Here is a 12,083-nt window from a genome sequence, read left to right as displayed (position 1 = left end):
TTACATTGGAGCTAACCATCTGATATATCCATTTGCTCCTCTGTGAAGTTATATAAATACACATGCATGCACACACACACACACAGAGGCACGCACAAATCACTGTTTTTCAGGAAGTCACATTTGGATTGGGATAACTACCCTTATTTTTTAAAACTGACAATGATAATATAGCCCCTGGGACTGAGATAAATGGAACTTTATGATACCATGGTCTTTGTTCCCCAATCCTCCAGATTCTAAGCATGTTTTCCATTGTGGGATATCTTCTAGAATACAGAATCATATGATTATGATTGTGTTTTCAGGTGTTGTAACTTTGGATTCTGCATTCTGCTATACCATATTTATGAAAGACACCAAGGTAGAGAGACCTGGCTGATCCTGGTTAAAGTACTGCATAGCTGCCCATTTCCATGTGGTGGGAAAATGTGTTGATTTTGTGAGCTAATTCCTTTGCAAAGGGGCAGAGCTATGTGTGGAAGTGATTTAATAATGGTGTTCTGTATTTATTTAATAACTTGCATTAACCATGAAGGGATATCATTCTTGGCATATATGATATCAGAAGAGGATTCAAGAATGTCTTAATGTGCATACAAGGGAATCAAATGCACTACATTCTCAGGTGGGAGAGGTGCATTGTGTTACCAAGAGGGGCAAGTTACCCAGGAAGGAGATGGGTATTGGGAGGTTCTAATGTAAATAATGTAAGTAGGCTAGGTGACCAAGATGGAAAATATGAATATTACATTTTACACAATTTGCTCTGCATGATCTCCAGCCAATCAAAGAGAACTCTTGTTTCTCCAAAAGTAAGTATTAAAAGAGTTAGAACCTCCTCTACATCTTCTCAGCGAAAGAAGGCTCTTTTGTGAGGGTCTGTATCTTACCAAAATTAGGTGGTTCAAATTTTTTGCTGGAATCTATGGTCAAGTACCAAAGCAGGAATTAAGCCAAATGAAAGGAAAAGAATCAGCATCTCAATTTTCAGGGTATCAGGTCCTCATTGTGGAAAACTTACATGTGGGGAACTGCCTTTGCCGGAATTGCCATAATTTTCATGGTCAAGGAACAAATGTGAAAATAATCCCAAATCAGAGCATATCCTTTGTAAATTTGGAAAAGAATTTTGTTTGTTGATTATTCAGACTAACATGCAAATTCCAATATTCAGGTGTCATCCATCTCTTGTGTCTTCACCAATATCAGACATGTTCAAAATTATTTTTCCTTTTCCTTTCTTCCCTATCTATACTATAGAAACTCCTAAATAATGCATTTAGCTTTGGCTAAGTAACTTTATGCCTCAGACACGTTGTTAGAGCTTTATTCTAAAATGAGCTGCAAATCAAATAAAAGCCATTACCTTGTTTTATCTTAGTGGCTGTCTGCTTCCACCTAATTGATGTAATAACAATGTAAAACTGGAGATCTACAACACTCCCGTGTAGATTTGGTTTAGGTTTAATACTGAGGTTAAGCATGCCTTTCTGTTATAAAATAGAAGCCTATGGGAACATCAACAGTATAGATTAATGACCACCCCACCCTTGCCACTGGGGGCGTGTTTCTCCCCATTTCTGTAGACCAGACAGTGTTTTTCCCCTTTTGAAAGTAAAAAAGAAAAGAAGTGATGAAAAGCAAAGAAGTGTGTTGAATAGGATGAAAACTATTCTGAGATTAAAGTAAACATTGATAAATACACTAATTCTTGGTAATAAGAATACGCTAATAGGGTAAATAAAATTATAACAAAACAATTGTTATTTTTAAAATGAATACCTTAGGAGTTAGAAATAGAAAAAAAATTAAGTATAATGCAAAATTTGAAATATGATAAAAAGATTTCCTAAATTTTGGTACTGAATTTTTAACTAATATCATCCAACATAAAATGATACGTTAAGTGAAATTTTAAAAGATAAAATGGGGGAAAATAACTAAAACACAGACAACAACTAAAATGCAGACTAAAACTCCAACAATATGAGAGGAGGAATATGATCATTTTAAAAAACTAAGTAAAGAGCAGAGCAACTTAAACAATCATTTACAGCTGTCCTTGGATCGTTTATCCTGTATTAGAAACTGCCATAAGGTCCTGGAGTATTGGTGAGCTGTCAATACAGTAGATTGGCAGATCTCAGTCATGAAAAAGGTTTGTTTTAATGAACAGACGCACAGTAAACAAGTCAGCAATTAGTAAATAAAATGGCCAAATGAAATTATTTTCAAAAGAAAATGAACAATATTGTTATGGCTTGTGTCTAGACGTACCCCAAAGCCTCCTGTGGTCATAGAGGGGGCTTTTCGGAGTAGCTAGATCTGAAGTGAGTGATGTTGGGATTAAGGGTGTGTGATTACCAGATTAGTCCACTGATTGGTTTGGCATCGCTCTGGGTAGGTTTAAGGGCGCCACATTCTGCCAGTTAGTGCTACTGGATAAGACATAAGGGACAGAAAGAGGTTCGTTGCTTGTTGCTTGTTTGCCTGCTGCTTGCTGCTTTTGCTGACTTCTCCATTGCCATGGACTGTCTCTCCTCTGTGGTGCCGCTCTGCCATGCCACCCTACCTTGGAGACAGCCAATTTTGGGTTGAAACCTCTACAAACTGCAAGCCAAACTAAACCTTCCCTCCTTTAACTTTGGGTGTTGGATATTTTGTCTCAGGAATGACAGAAGTAATTGACTCAGGTGTGCTAGGATAGGATGGTACCTTGTTAGGAGGGCAGGAAAGCTTTTCTGAGAAGGTGACATTTATGGTGAGACATAAAAGGGAAAAGGAGAATCCAATCATAGAAAAAATAGTTAAAGAGTGTTCCAAGCAGAGGAAACAGTAAGAGCAAAAGTACTGAGGAGAGAAAATGCTATTTCCTTAGGCAACCTCAAAACCCAAAACTATTTATGCAAAGAGGATCATTCCAATAAACACAAAACCAGTGACTGACAGATTGCTCAAGTTCACTTTTCCTTTTGCCTTCAAATTCAGCAAAGCTGACTTATTCAGATGATTCCCCCAGAGAAAAGCAAACCAGGAAAAAGTCATGCTTTATTTGGAGAAGGCACTAAGAGTCATAAATGAAGGCAAGGAAAAATGAGTGAGATCCCTGCATCAGGGACTGACAGAAAGACATGCATAGAAACAGCTAGAATAATGACTAAAGAGAAAGGAAATTTGTCAGAGTACTCTTCAAATTCTGGCTGAAATTATAGAAGTTGTTGCAAAGATACCACAGTGGAATTTTAACATGTCTCATAGTGCATACATTTGAAATATTCCCTTAAAAACTCCTTTACAGTCAAGAACAGTAGCATATGCCTGTAATCCCAAATATTGGGGAGGCTGAGGTAAGAGGATCCTGAGTTTGAGGCCAGCCTGGGTAACTTAGCAAGTTTTTGTCACAAAATTTTTAAAAATTTCTTTTATTGTCATGTATATGAATCATATTTTTTTAAGAGCTTGGTGAACATTTTAGGGATTTTTTTTGTCAATTTCATAGTCAACATTAACTGTAATTCCTAAGAGCTCTTTTATTTGCAATACATAGTGTTATGCAATATATAATATAGTAAAATATAATGCAGTAAGAAATAGTCTCAGGAATCTTCTTTACATTTAGGAAGCTTTCCCTGTCACAGCATGATTCTGCAACGTAGACATAGCATAAAATATCCAAAACTGCTTCCTCTTCCTTTTCCATAATTCAAAATGATTCAAAAGTCATACACTCATTTCACCAGGAGGCGGTGACAAAGAGACAGATTTTATTTTTTTAAATTAATTTTATTGTTACATTTAAGGTACACAATACAATGACATTCAGCATTGGAAATTTATATAATCCATCTTGGATCTTTTTTTTCCCCACTCCCTGCCCTCCCTTCAACCCCTCCACCCTTCCCTATCTACAAAGACTTTGTTTCCATTTTTTTATTTTCTCATATTAATTCCATCCCCTTCTTTCTTTTCCCCTACCTATCCCACTTCCCCTTCTCCTTTGCACATTTTCTTCCTATTTCATATTATCTATCATACCTTTTAGTCCTTATTTACACTTTCAGTTTCTCACACCAGAGAAACTATTTGGTATTTATGCATGTGTGTCTTATTTATTTCACTTAAAGAGTATGGCCTCAATGTGAATCCATTTAGCTATAAATGTAAAGAGACGGGTTTTAATATCAGTATTTTCCCCCAGTACCTGGAAAAGAACTCAGGACCTTATGCTTTCAAGGCAGGTACAGTGCCACTGAGCTAGATCCTTGGCATTTGTTAGTCTACATCAACTGAGAGGGCAAGGCGTTTTTCCTTTTGTTTGTGTGTGTGTGTTTGGTTGTTTGGTTGCTTGGTTGGGTCTTGTTTTTCCTTCAGAAGTTCTGGCAAATTCATTTAGGAAGAAATATAATCAATACCGTGTGAAAGAGTTTGGGCTAAAAGCTGTCAGATCCCTTTAGATATCATGGGAGAAAATCTAGTCCAAGAATGGCTAAGACTCAAAAAAGACTCAACTTGCCATGAAAGTGTCATTACTCAATAACAGTAAGGAGGTCTCCTTTGAATACACAGCCCTATATAAAATGAAATGATATTGTATTGTATGTATTTTAAGAGTTGTGGGATGTGAGAGACTGACTTTAAGAGCCTAGAAGAAGGAAGGAAAGGGGGAATCGGTAGATTACTGTAGGTGCCTAGGGGAAAGTGAAGAGGCAAGGAAAGGGAACAGGCTGAAGAAGGTGGTTAAGGTTGTGCTGAAAATCCAGCCGAGCAAAGTGGAACCAGCTCACTCACAATGGCTCACTGCCAAAAACAGGGTGGAAAAGGAAAGCTCAGGTGTATTTACATAATGCTTTAAAAGCATAGTGTAGTCGTGATGGTGTTAATGGACTTGTTCAAGAGACTTTTGAGGAAACTGAGAGGCAAACACATTAAATATAACCGATTTACCTGGTAAATTACCAGAAAGAAGGCGCAAAGGGGAACTAAAGCATGATGAAAATGCCTTCTTGTGAGTGGCTTAGATCATCAGAAATTAGAGGCAAAGAATGATTGGAATTGTTTTAGGAAAAATGCATTGTGGTAAAGTATGATTAAACCTTTGTCAACCGCAAAAAATGTTGAATTGTTTTAGGAAAAATGCATTGTGGTAAAGTATGATTAAACCTTTGTCAACCGCAGATGAGGATTGCATTTGTTGCCGGTGATGGAGGTTAGCATTTTCTTCCAGACCATATCAGTCACCCTGATGGTTCCTATCCTGTCCTCTTCAACAGAAGGTTTTAGGGGCTGCATGCATTGTGGTAAAGTATGATTAAACCTTTGTCAACCGCAGATGAGGATTGCATATGTTGCCGGTGATGGAGGTTAGCATTTTCTTCCGGACCATATCAGTCACCCTGATGGTTCCTATCCTGTCCTCTTCAACAGAAGGTTTTAGGGGCTGCTACTGGTACGGTGTCCATATGATTCCTTGTTGAGTGCTTGTTTTTCTTCTGTGATGATCAGGACATGAACAAGGAAAGCTGAATATACTAGGTAACTGACTTCCAATGTGCTCTCTCCAGCAGGTAGGCCTGCTTATCTCTGCCTAGAGGATTGAACAGATTCACTCTAACAAATATGGGCCTGACCAGAATGGCCTAAGTCCTTTGATAAATCATTTTTTAGTTCTGTAGAAGACTGCAGGGGAGATAGAAGATAATTTTTCCTTTCTTCCTAATTTGAAAGTTAAGGGGAATCACATATCTTTGATTTTGAGGGCCCCCATTTCTCATTCACACTTAAATTTATACTCCTTTTAACAACTTTTCCCATCCGTATGGCCTTTTTTTCAAAATCATTAAAACTAAAAATCACTCTGGCAGGAATATATCTGTAAAGCTTGCCAGGTTTATGGCTTGGGTGAATCATTTAACTTCTCTGGACAGGGGCCAATATTTCCATTTGGAAAACACCCAATGTTTGGACCAGGTCATTCTTTCTTGGCAGGGGTTCAAGAGCTTCCTAGTTTCTCAAGTCTGTGTTCTAGGACATTTGGGTCAATAAAAAGTTGTAATAATTGTTTCCATTTATACTTTTAAGTAATATAATTATTTTAAATTTACTATTAATACAAATATTTGGAGCCTCCAATTGAACAGCAGGTCTGTGCTCTGGGTAGTGGCAGTCAAATGAGATTGGGAGTACTTTATTAAATACGCACATACAAAACTTCACATTTTAAATGTTGTTCAGCGCCCAGTTGTTTTTAATTATGTGTCTCCTTGATTTTTTTAATTGCATTGAATCATTCTTGAAGCAATAGTAAGGAGCCACTAATGCCTTATTATGAGTTAAGAAAGAATACAAAAATGCTAATTATGTTAAATTTACCTCAATACATTTGGGCTTTAATTTACCTGGTGAAGGTTATTCAATATCACAGCATATCACCCATACACCAAAAAAAATTTTTAAATAAAACATAATAATTTTCCATCCAATTTGCCTTTTCATTTGTTGCCAAAAGGTAGGCTCAATCCCCTTAAAGGAAGTACTAAACCAAAACATATAAACAATTACAGTCTTTGATACACCTTGGCAAATTGCTTTTCAAAGTAGCAGTACCATTTTGACATACAAAATAACAAATTATAAGAGATGCTATTTCAGCAACCTCTTGCCAGAAATATGTTCTAATTTTGAAAAAAAATTAAAAGAGAAGAATATGATATAGTTCTACTTGTCTATTTTTGCCTTAGTTGCCCATAGTTTCAGTGTCATATCCAAGAAATCATTGCCAAGACCTATGTCAAAAGTTTCCTCATATGTTTTCTTCTATTACTTTCAAAGTTTCAGATCTTTAAAGCTTAAAACTTTAACACGATTTTAGTTAATTTTTCTTTATCATATAAATTAAGGGTCCCATTTCATTCTTTTGAATGAGGATGTCAAATTTTCTCACTATCTCTTATTAAAGAGACTGTCCTTTCTCTTTTGTGTATTCTTGGCAATCTTGCCCAGATCAGTTGATTGTATATATGTGGACTTACTTCTCTTGTCTCTATTCTGTTTCAGTGGTTGATGGGGTTGTTAGCAAGTACCATACTGTTTAAGTTCCATAGTATACTTCATGATCAGAAAGTAATACATCCAGCTTTGTCCAACTTCATCAAAATTACTTCTAGCAACCCTAGGGAGTTAGCTATGTCTAAGACTACACAAAGAGACGACTTCTCAAAATTTGATGCTCAAAGAAATTGATCAAAAATATTAATAGACATACTGAATATGTTGAACAACCAATTAAATTGACATCACCCATTATTAAAATTTTCTTTTGATATGGTTATTCAGTCAAGCTCATCAACTGTTGTACATTTTCAGTTCATATTTCTTCATCTTATCCCTAGGGTTGCTAGGAGTTTCTATCAAAAGAGTTAATGGAATTCATGGTCTTTGTTTATTAGTCTGGTCTTTATTTTGAAAAAGTTACCAAAGTATTGAATGAATAAAAAGATAGATGAATAGTAAAATAAAGTTCAAATGAGAAAAGTTATGTTTAAATCATAATAGGTAATCTATTTTTGTCCTGAGTTCTCACAAATTACCTGCTTATAATCTGTGTCAATGGAAAAAAATTATGACATTTTTCCATTGTGACATTTATACAATTCTGGATTCCTCTCTCATTCTCTATATTGCTCAAAAATTGCCATCATTATCTCTGTGATGAGAACTGGATTTTTTTAGATTAAAGGAAATAACATGCTTTGGCCTAGATACCTGTCATTTTCAAAGTCAAACTTTTCTTTCCTCCTCCTATGTCTTTTTTCTGGACCTTAAAGTTCTTTTGAGACATTCAGCTCTTATGCATTGATTAACTCGCTAATATAAGTAGGCTCCGTTAATTTGAAGCTTTGTCTCACTGTGATTATCACTAGCTTTTATATTTATCCTATTGTCGAGACCATTACCAACTTCTGTATCTATTAACAGCTGAGCTCATCAGCAAAATTGCTGTCTACCACAGTGATTTCACTCAATGTCTCACCTTCTTTTCCTCAGTGAGACTTCATATGCAAAGTTAAAATTGTATGTGCTATGTGTGGCCTACCCTCCTCTTGTAGAGGTTCAAGCTATTGAATCACTCCCTCCTCTAAACCTTGTGAAATCTTATTTCTTATATTTCAGCAACCTGTCTGAAATAATTCAGTTTTGTTTTCTTCACTAACGTAAATTTATTATAATACAATTTACATGAAAGATATTTTGTATATTAAGATAAGAATTGAATAGTAACAACAGTAAATGTTATGCAGTACTTAAAACTGGGTCATACCTACTTTATCAATTATATTTGACTACATTGATTCTATACCAATTTCAAAGTTTAATTAGGGAAAATCCTAGATAAAAATATTTTCTTAGTTATAATTTAAAAACTAAGACCTTAAATTTGTTTTAAATAAATAACCGTTGTTAAATTTCCAAATTATATTGGCTATGTTTGTTTCAAATTGTTCGTCATTACCAATTTACTTCTATGTAAGGTAAACTATTTATATAAATATTCTCAGAAATACCTGAGTGTGTTTTTCTATTTTCTTCCTTCTACTTAATCTGTGCCTGACTTTAGCCTGAGGGCTTAATAGATAATTATAGTCAAAATGAAAGTTAAAAATTAACTCAACAAGCTTGCAACCTGCCTGGTACTGAGGGATTTGCAAATCTATAGCTCTTTCAGCTTCTGGGAGCTGAGTTAATTATGGAAAATCACACTAATTAAATTATTCACTAGGTCTTTATTAAAAACAAATTCATTATGCTACAGAATGCATTGTGGATTTGGCTTAAGACTCCCAGCCCGTCTTTCTGTATATTAGGAAGATCCTATTTAGTTGAAGTGAGCACACAAAGCCTGTGCTGAAGCTACAGGTTTCTCTTACCATTGTTTTGCTTCTCAGACCTTCAATTCAATTAACATTTATCAAATGCCCACTCTGTGGGCAAAGTGTTGCCTCTCTTCCCCATCTAATAAAATATGATGTAACAAATGAGCATCAATAATTACTAAATTAAACATGTAGGGAGAAGAAAGGAGGAAAGCAGTGGGGCCTGGCAGGATTTTTTTTAATTCAAAGAGACAGAGTTCAGCTTTACAGGAGCAGAAAAACTTGTCCACAAAGAAATGAGGGAATAGCAAAGAAGGGTATTTGAGATCGATGACATGGTGAAGGAGAATCTAAAGGGAAGAGTATGTATCAGAGAGTGAAGAGAAGTTAAAGTAAGGTAGCAGGTGAGCTCCGGGGTGCATGGCAAGCCCAAGTTCTACAGCACAGGAACTAATAATTGGTTTCTCACTGAGACTCACTTAGTGAAGCAGCCATCACAACATCACAACCCAACTTGCTAGGCACAAGGCAGCCCTGAGCTTCCACAGCTCTGGGCCACTTGAGCAAGGAGTACATAGACTGTGATAGGGTGAGAAGACACTTCACAGCCTCTTTGACTCCAAAGATGGGAATGGGAAAGCTGTGATCTACCACAGAAGTGTCCTTGCACACAGGTCGTCGTGCTTCTGGAGCATTTAGTGTAAGGATTAAGTCTGTCAGGGTAAAAATCCTAGCTACTCTTCTCACCAGCTAATTGACTTTGGGCAAATTTTCTTAACTCCTTAAGCCTTACACCCTCCTTGTAAAATGGTCAGAATGATTATTTTGCAGTAATGCTGTGAGGACTGAATGAACTCATGCATTTAAAGGACCAGAACTGTGATATATAGCACATTTATAAAGGTTAAAAAATTTGAACCCACTCTCTAGGTAGATACAACCCCTTGCTAGAGCATTCATATGGGTGAGTGGAAGTAAAAGTGGATTTCAGTCTTAATCACCTCATAATCTGCACAGCTGCACACAGAAGCCCTGAGGATGGGGCTTAACACAATATAGTAAGACCCTGATGTACAAACAAGTTCTGTTCTGGGAGAACACAAGTCCGGCTTGTTCATATGTTGAACAATGTGAGCATATATACACCTGACACAAATAGACAATGTATGTTGCTTTGGGCTTTCTAGTAGTCCCCTCCACATCGCCACTGTTTTTCTTCCTGCTTCAGGACATCCTAGGCTCCGATTGAGCACTGTACTGCTGTACATTGTCACACTGTATAGTAATCACACAGCAACACAACTCTGACAGTGTCTGGAAGATATGTGAGCTACTTCTGCAATTTGTACGCATCTGCAAATGCTCCTAATGTGAGGTCTGTATCAGTGAACGCTCAACACTTAAATGTTTGTAAGTCAGGGACTTATTGTACTTAGAAACAAAAGCTCAATGTTAAAATCATTATAATCATTAAGTGGAAAATAACTCAAAAACATAGGGTTAAGGATCAGTCAGAGGCCATCTGGCTAAGTCTCCTATAAAATAGACATGTTCATAATGCACACCTCAGTCTTACATCCTTTCCTGTATGCTGTCCTCACACTAGAGGGCGCTGACTTTCATATGTGCTCAGCTTCAGCTTGTAGTGGAATCGACTTCTCCTCCACAAGGGTTCCTGTTTTCCCACAACTTAATAACCGGGTGGGGGTGGTATCTGTCTTTTCAGACTTCATTTGTTCTTTGGGGGGAAGGAGACATCTTTCTCAGAGCATTTATGTTACATGTTGTATATAAACAGCTCAGGGGACATGATTCTCACTAGACAAATAGGTAAAGGTCTATAAATTGCCATAGAGAAACTCACTAACTTCCTGTCATTTTTGAAGGAGAAAGCAAAATATCATCAATAATTAATTTAGCAAATAACAGCATCACTTTACTATTTGATCCCTTTGGGCACTGCTAGAGTAGAGTAGAGTGTGGTAGTATGGTAGAGTGTGGTAGTAGAAGGCAGGACATGCTCACTCAATCTCATAGTTATAAAATATTTACTCCTTAGATAGGGTATTTACCAGAGGAAGGGAATATTGCCCAAGCTACTTCCTGAGGATATATTTTCATTATTTCCACTTTTATCTTTCTTGACGTGTCAAATTCTAAAGAACTTGTGAGCCTTGCTGAAGAACAAATTGGTTTCTGAAAATCGTTCGGTTGAACTTGGGTACATCAAATTACTATGAGGAGAACTGGCTGCTTAAGAAACAACTTAGCAAATTACTTCATAAAGTGAAGTTTTCTTTTATTACTCCTTACATCCAGTTAAGAATATGCCACAATGTTTGCATATTTTCTCCCTTTTGGTCACTCACAAGTCCAAAGAGTTTTGCAGAGAAAACACGAGGCCTTAAGGGTACTTTTCAAAAGATTTCTGCAAATAATTTTAAATATCCATAAAATGAGGAGGAAAAGAAACTGTAGAATTCGACCACGACATTGTCCTACCTAAGATGTCCTGTGAACTCCTCTTGCCTCCACGGTGGTTCTCAGGCCCAGGCCACTTGAAGGACTGGCTCAGTCACAGTGTTTGAAGGTAACGTCCCCGTGGAAGGCAGTATGTGTAAAAATACAGGAGTTGAGAGGAGCCTTGGAGAATACCCAGAGGAGTGTGTGTTTCATAATGTTCAGCTTCGCATGGCCTACTGGATTCCACTGACTCATGCAACACACCCTAGGCCATCTCGAAGAGAAAGCCTTTTGGTCCTACACTGCTCTAGATGAAGACATAAGATAAAACCTTTAATTCTTTAGATCAGAATGTAATACCCTCCTTATTCAACTACTCTCTAAATCTCCTGCTCATTTTATGCAGGCTTCTAAATATATTTTGTGCAAGGCTGCATCATTACCTTTATTCACACATACATCATTTTCTTGCAGTGTTTTGCACATTTTCTCTGCCTGGAATCCCTGTCCCTTTTTAGATTACCCAAAAAAAAAAAATCCTTTTCATCCTGTCAGCCTTATTTCAAGCCTATAACATACTCTTTGTCCCCTCCTAGAAGTTAAATACTTTCCTCCCTTTGGTCAGACATTCCTCCTTCCATCAGCTACACTGTTTAATATGATAGCGATATCTGGAGCACAGTAATTTAAAAATCTATGCGTAAGTAATAATGAGTACAGTATTATTCAAAAGGGGATTCACCTCAT

This window comes from Fukomys damarensis, unplaced genomic scaffold (assembly GCF_012274545.1).
Source record: "Fukomys damarensis isolate Sample0158 unplaced genomic scaffold, DMR_v1.0_HiC HiC_scaffold_4, whole genome shotgun sequence".
Taxonomy (NCBI): Eukaryota; Metazoa; Chordata; class Mammalia; order Rodentia; family Bathyergidae; genus Fukomys; species Fukomys damarensis.
The sequence above is the reverse complement of the archived record's forward strand: the minus strand, read 5'-3'. Positions refer to the sequence as shown.